This window comes from Gambusia affinis, linkage group LG21 (assembly GCF_019740435.1).
Source record: "Gambusia affinis linkage group LG21, SWU_Gaff_1.0, whole genome shotgun sequence".
In the NCBI taxonomy this organism is placed as follows: domain Eukaryota; kingdom Metazoa; phylum Chordata; class Actinopteri; order Cyprinodontiformes; family Poeciliidae; genus Gambusia; species Gambusia affinis.
This window is the reverse complement of record NC_057888.1, coordinates 22,435,297-22,443,134: the sequence shown is the minus strand read 5'-3', so window position 1 is coordinate 22,443,134 and position 7,838 is coordinate 22,435,297.

Here is a 7,838-nt window from a genome sequence, read left to right as displayed (position 1 = left end):
TTATGACCGCAGGTGGGTTAAATGGACTTCTATATTTTCATATTATAGGGGTAGACACGTGTAGAGATCATACATGATGTGCTAGAACAGACCTGGGCATTATACGGCCTGCGGGCCACATCCGGCCCACTGGATGACCCTGACTGGCCTGTATAACAGACCTGAGCATTGCTGCCATGTAAGGTTTGCTGGAAATCCCAAAATAAACATACCTTCTAATTTCACCACATTCATGGACTAAAGCTGCACTGCTTTTATTCTGAAGTTGCTGTTTTTCTTATTCATGCAAGACGTGCACGTGATTGAACATTATCAGAAGACTACTTTAGCCCTCAAAATGTCAGCCCAGGCTAAAAAAAGAAAGGTAGATTCCGAATGTAGGATTTTCAACAAGAATTGGATGGCTAAGTATTTATTTACTGAAGTTGGAGGTAAAGCCGTGTGTTTAGTTTGTGGGAAGCAGATCGCTGTACTTAAGGACTACAATCTGAATCGGCATTACCAGATGAAACACAGGAAAAAATATAAAAACTTGACTGTCGACGCTGAAAAAGGGTTAAAATGGGAAGCTTTGTTAGCTAAACTGCAAACCCTGCAAGGCTTTTTTACCAAGCTCTAGTTCATAGCAACAGCATTGGAGAAATAGCATGGATTGACAGTGACTTTGCAAATCCACCTGAATTTGCCTTGAGTGAATTTCCCTCCATTATGATTTTCCAAGGAAAAACTTAACTTTGCGAGCAGACATTGCTCTGTAGGGAAGCTTGACCAAAGATGGCCGGGGACATTACACTGCATAGTGCCGGAGAGCTCCATGTGTGTGGGAACTTTATGATGACTTGGCTAACATGATGAAGACGTGTCTGAAAAGAAAGAAAGTACTATCGCATGCAGTATTAGACACAGCAGATTGAGCTGTAAGTGAAAAAGAGTTGGGGGAGAAAGTTGGGAAGTGCACTGAAGAGAAGAAATTCCACATTTGCTGTGATATTTTATTGTCTTGTTTGACTTGAAAATCAGAATAAGTTTGAAACTGTTTACTGTATTGTGGTGTGTTGATTTTGTTATGTTATGGTTTGTCAGGCTTCAATCTCAGGAGATTTTGTTTTAAATTGTGTTGAGTGATATTTTTTAGACTTTATTTCTGTAAGAAAAAACTGAATTTCACTGAAAGAAAAAAAAATCCTTATTTTTTATTGTTTGTCCTAAGAACAATTCTATTTAATAAAATAAACAAAGAACTGGAAAAGATGTCCAGTGAGGGGAGAATTTTTCTTTTAATTTTGTATTTTGATCTCTCATTTTCTGCCTCATAATTTATTTTCCTAATGTTAAGGGAAACTTTGTTTTATTACTGTTTCATTGTTTCTAAACAGAAATGTTGATTGTGATAAAGTATTTTGTTGTCACGTATAATATTTGCCAAATTTCTATCCTAGGTCTTTTGGATCCTTTGGTTCTATGAAGCTTTAATATGAAAAAGTAGTGGTATCGATATCAATGATACTGGCCCTACATGTACTTGGTATCAGAACAATAACAAATTTCCTGGTATTGCCCATCTCTACCAGGCGATGTTAGCAATTTTTTTTAAATATTGGCTTGTAACAAGGCTGCCTTTTACGTTCGGATTTTACAGTGAGGATGAAACGTTGAGGCAGAGTCAGGTGGAAACAGCAGTGGTTTATTCTTCACACAGCATCAATAAATCATTTCACAGGTGAAACTGCAGCCTTAACTAGTCCCAGCTGTGACGGACCAAATCACTTTTAATTCACAGGGGGATTTCAATCTACCAATCTTCATCTATTTAAATAAAATACCTTTTACTAAATAAAAATATTTACACTTCCTTTTTATAAATATTTTATGTTTTATTATTACACCGTAATGAAACACCACAAAACCCATAAACAATTCACCCCCTTCCCCCTTTTCAATGGCCTCTCCCGGAACCTATAAATGGTGTCTGACCCTGGGGCAGTATTTGTCCAAACACCCTGGACAGGACACAGAAAAGACAGATGAGTCACTTCATATTAGTGATGGGCAAATGAAGCCTCATGAAGCAATGAAGCTTCCGGCCCATTGCTTTGCCCAAAAGTTCATTACTCGATGCTTCATTCATTTCTCACTAGTGACACCTGCTGGTGAAGCTGTGACAGCCTTGTCACTCAGACAGACATATTTAAAAACAATTAGTAAATGCAACATTGTCACAAAGTTTTTGTCAAACTCACGTTTAGTAACAGGAGAGTCAATTAAATCCTATTTAACTAATCGTTTTTAGTTATTAAAATTATTTGTTGCCAATCCTAATGGCTGTTTTCTTCTGTCATTGACTGATTTAACAGTAGACATTTGTTGTGGTGTACTCGGAGTGCAGTGCTTGTTGGGGCAGACAGTTTTCTTCGAGTTTTGATTTGCCTCCTGAAAAACTTTCTATTGGCTCTGATCTGATCCCTTATATTTTTACTCATAAGCCAGAATTTTACTCATCCAACAGCTTTAAGTCTGTTTCTGCTGTGCAAGACTGATATATTTTTGCAGAACAAAGAAATAGTGGAAATTTCAAGAAGGTGAAAATTTTAGAGGTGAAGGGTTTAATTATTGTTATTTAAGAATCTTGTGAGTGAATCATCTCAAGTATTCCCAGATGTCAGATTTCTGACACGCAAAATGAAACAGTCACGTGACCCATGCAATGCGAGGCCTCGTTTATTGCCAGTCACGTGGTTTTCAGCAAGACGACACAAGCCTCGAAGCGGGGCTTCATTGACACGCCCCCTCATTACTCGGTACAAGCCTCGAAGCCTGGCTTCAGATATAGACCATCACTACTTCATATTAGCACTCCACATTTAACAGATTATGCACAAACATTTGCTCAGTTTTACCCACCAGTAGCTCATTGCTCTGAGTAACAATTAAACAGGCAACCACCTCACTTCTCAATGAGGAGCAGCTGTGCAGAGCCCAGAACAAAAGAATACATGTTAATCTCTAAAAACACTCAATAAATACAATGAAAACTTCTTGTGTGCAAATTGTTATTTATGTACAAATCTATGCTTGAAGTGCAGCGCTAAATAAAGTGCTTGATAATAGAGTGGAAAAAGTGCTTTTAAAGTGCTGTACTGGGACTTAAGTGAAAATAGTCCCAGTAATGTAGATCTCTACAGTACGATTACTGTAGAGATGAAATAATGCAACACATGTACGGTTTGCATACATATGGTGCATTACAGTGATAGAATAGTTGGGGTTCCCCTGTAGGCAAAAGAAATTGGATGAAGAGAGAATGAGAGCCATAAACATCAAAAATGTATATTTTTGACATACTTATGACAATAAATATGTGCCACCAACGAGAAGGACCTCACTGCAGCAAACAGAAAGGGGCGGGAACAGACCACATGGGGCTCTCAAACCTTATTTGGAATGGGACCATTGCACTCCGGAAATGAAGGGGGCGCTGTTTATTATATTATCCGCAGGCTCCTGTTTTTATTTTCTTTTGAAATATGTGAGATGTATATATATATATATATATATATGTGTATGTATAATTCTTTTTTTCACTTTATTTCAAACAAATAACACTAACATACTTAGAGGATCTTCATCACAAATATCATAAATATCACAATATTATATAAATATAATAATAATTAATAATAATTAATTATAATAAAAAAAAACTAAAGAAATAGATAGTTGGAGGGTAAATTTTTATTTCCTTTACTTGATTCTCTATGTCCTCCGAAATAAGTCAAAAGTAAATTCTAGATTGAGCTGAAAAGCTTTTGTTACTCCAGGTGTATTGTCTGTCAGTGGATGACGATGTCTCCAAATATCTAATCAATTTTGGCATTTTAGAGTAGTCCAAATGATGGTCCTGTCCTCTTCTAAATCTGTCTGTCCAGTTGAGTGGGGAAAAAAACTTATTAAAAACTCCCCCTAAAATAACTTTTACTGATGCCAAAAAAAACATGGTGTCCTCCAGCTCCTTTAAGAAAATAATATTTAAAGAATTAGAATTATAACTATAAATATTGCCCAGCAAAAAGATGTAAGAATGAAATTCAACCACTGTGAATCCAATGACCCTTATTATCAGACATAACATCTAAACCTTTACCTTTTGAAGTTATCTTTTAATATTGCTACTTCCGCTGATTTGTTTGAACCATGTGCTAACTATATATCTTTGCTCCACTGATTTTTCCAAAAAGATTCATCTTTTAAACATCAATGGCATTCCCAAAGAAAAACAAATCCACTCTTGCCTCTTTAGAAATTAATTATATATATATATATATATATATATATATATATATATATATATATATATATATATATTTGTGTGTGTGTGTGTATATATATATATTTTTTTTTATATATATATGTATATATATATATATATATATATATATATATATATATATATATATATATAATTTATATCATTACACAGATCCCTGCTATGAATAGATGAAAATGTTAACTTTGTGCTTTATGAACATTAAAGAAATGTAGTTTAATAAAATGTGACCCATTTAAAATGACTCCCTGAATAAAATTTTAAGCCACTACCAAAATCAACCATTTATAAAGAGTAAGGCTTACTGCTGAGTAAAAAACATTATTTTCCAGACCCCCTTGGAATTTCCTTTCCATCCCCATAAGCTTTATGTCCCACAAAGTAGGCCCTCTTCCCATCCTTGCGAAAATGTTCAGTGATAGGCCACAGAGCAGACCTGGCATCCTTGTCATTCTTGGATAGGTCTTCGATGAAATAAAGTTTCTTCTCTTTCAGGCAGATGTTATTTTTTTGCACTTCTCCAGATAATGTCCTTCACTGAAGTTCAAGCAAACAGGACGGAAGTTCAGTTTTATATGATGACAACCTGATCTTTTTATCTTCTACACTTAGAAAAAACGGTCCACTTGGGGGAGCTAGTATCTAATAACTTCCCAAAATTAGCAATGCCATTCTTCTCCATTAAGGTTTTCACTCTGGTAAAAAACTTAATTTGAAATGTGAAATATAAACCTATTAGTCAAAAGAAAGTGATCATTTCCTTAAGAGTGGTTCTCCTGTTCAGTTGAAACATAAATTCCTCTTAATCCTTGAAGGCGTGTTGTGACATTTGGCTCCGTGACATTACCAGTTTCACATGCACCCATCAATCCACATGATGTCAAAGAAAACATGAGTGATTGCACTGTAATGCACTCGGTATTGTGACTTCAATTTCAATGCATATCAGAAGTTAATAGTATTAATGGTGCTACCCCACAGTGGTGAAAGAAAGAATGGATGTAAAGAATTTGGTTTTCATAATGATGGCGAAGAAACAAGAGTTAATATTAGAGATAGATCTGGATCAGTAAGAGTCTTGCAGGGATTAGTAATTCAAATATTTTAAGAGATTCAAACGCAGGAAGTGATCACTATCCCAAACTAATTCAAATTGGTTTAGACATTGCAAAACATGATAATGAAGGTGAAGAAAGATTGATCTTTTGAAGAGTTGGTTAGGAAAAATGCAAAAGATTAGTATAATTTAGCTGACCTTAATATTTCCCGTGTTTTGTTTTGGTGATTATTATTCAGGGCCATGCAGAGACCTATGGAGGGGCAGGGGCTCAAATCTAAAAAAGGGGCACATTGAACAAAAACTCAGTACAACAACATAGCAACAACCCATATTAATCAAGAATCTAATTGGATCCTACTATATCATTGCCATCATCCGGGGAAATGCAAAGCAAATATAGTCTATATTTTCCCCAACAGGTATAAAGTTGCTGTTTCTGCTGCTGACAATACTGAAGGTCTGAGTTGATCTGAGACTGTAGCTGTTAAACAGACCAGAGGAGAGAAGGCCTCTGGTTATAAAGTTATGAAATAAGCTAATTTGCTGCCATTTTACTAATTAACCCCTAATAATATCTATCTAACCTCTAGAACAACCTGACTGCAGACTGATTTATAGATCCAAAAAAGCTCAAAGGGGTTTGATGTTAGCAACTGTGAGACCTAGAATTATAAGACTGGGATATCAAAGCAAAGAAAACTCAGTAGCTGCTGGTAGGGGCCATTCAGGGGCCTCCAGACATTCATGGGCCTCCAGAAACTCAGGGGCCCCTAGAAATTGTAAGACAGGCCATAGATCTAAACCTGTAGCATCATTTATAGAGAATGACAATGTTACTAAATTTTATTTAATGCATTCAGCTGAGAAAAATAAATAGTACATTTAGGATTTAATTAGGATGTTTACTTTGTAGAAGTTTAAAGAATCATCTTGATAGTTTGATTGTTGTTACCATGGCTACAATATGGTGTAATCTTTGTCTTTGAATTAGGTTTGTTCACAAATACATCACAGCAAATAGCCAATAATCAGTGATTGATTTTAAACTTGGCCAATAAACCTGGTCTCCCTCTCACAGGCTTCACCTTATTGATATTTAAACATGTTAGTGATGCTGAGGTTCTTAGTAGGACGGTTCCGGAGGGAGGGGGGTTCTGTCTAAGGCCCCATATTACCTTGGACCGGCTCCGCATGAGCAGCTGCTGCGATGCGCATCTCTGGAATCTACCTGGAATCGACCTGGAATCGACCTGGAATCCCCCGGTGGCCCCTGTCACTCTCCCGATGCTTTGGAGACATTTTGATTCATTTCATTGTGGCATGTTTGTCTTTTTGCTGCGATTCTTATTGCTACAATATTTTCTCTGATGTTTATTTTGTGAATTCGGCCCCGAGATTCGGCCCAAATGCTCTGGACCGAATATTTCTTTAACACTTGAGGTTCTGCAATAACGTCTACAGCCGCGAACCTCCAGCCAGGTCCCGTCAGCAGCGGCTTTAAACCGCCTGGTAGAAACGTTAAGGAGATGCAGAGCAAACAGTCAGCAGGTGGTACCTGGTGGTGGTACCTGGTGGTGGTACCTGGTGGTGGTACCGGGTGGTGGTACCGGGTGGTGGTACCGGGTGGTGGTACCGGGTGGTGGTACCGGGTGGTGGTACCGGTGCGTTGCGACTTGTGGTGGACCGACTCAAGCTGCCTGTAGTGAACCAGACTTTTAGCAGAATGATGAAGTTAAAGTCAGAAGTTTTCTCTGCAGCTGAAGCATTTCTGTGTTTAGGGGCGAGGCGGATTTTGTCCTGCTATTGCAAGGACGATTATAAAAATATAATTTTTTTTTAACATCAGTATCAGACCTACGTTTTTATTCACAAACCAATGTATAAAAAATATTCTTGCCCATAATTTGATAGTTAGAGGACACAGATCCGCCCCCCTCCTCCTTACCATGGACCCGGTGTGTGAACAACATGGAGGCTCTGAGAGTCATTATTAGACTGAGGGCAGTCAGACTAGTTTATTTTGCTAACTTATATTTAGCTCTGCACGTGCCTGGACAAGAGTGTCTGAGCTTTCAGGTGTGATTGTTTGCAGGGTGATCAGTGATGAACAGGTCCACAGCGGCTTTTGTAAGGAGCAATCCTGTCAAGAATGCCAAGGCAGTTGTCATTAAGAGTCCGTCACAAGCTCCACATCATCATCAGGAGATGCTGTAAATGAAAAGAGGGAAGAAAACTCTATGTTAGAATAATTATGTATTGTTATCATTCTTACATTAGTTGGTTTACTAGTTTGTTTTTCATTCATAGGTTTAGTATTCACACCCCAGAAAGGAAGAGTCTGTTAAACTTTGTGAAAGACAACACTTGCTTTTTCCCTAGACCTTGAAGCTGCAGCTGCTCTCTAATCTAGGGATACTCCTTAAAGGGCCTGTGTGTTAGTTCCTGTGTTATCTT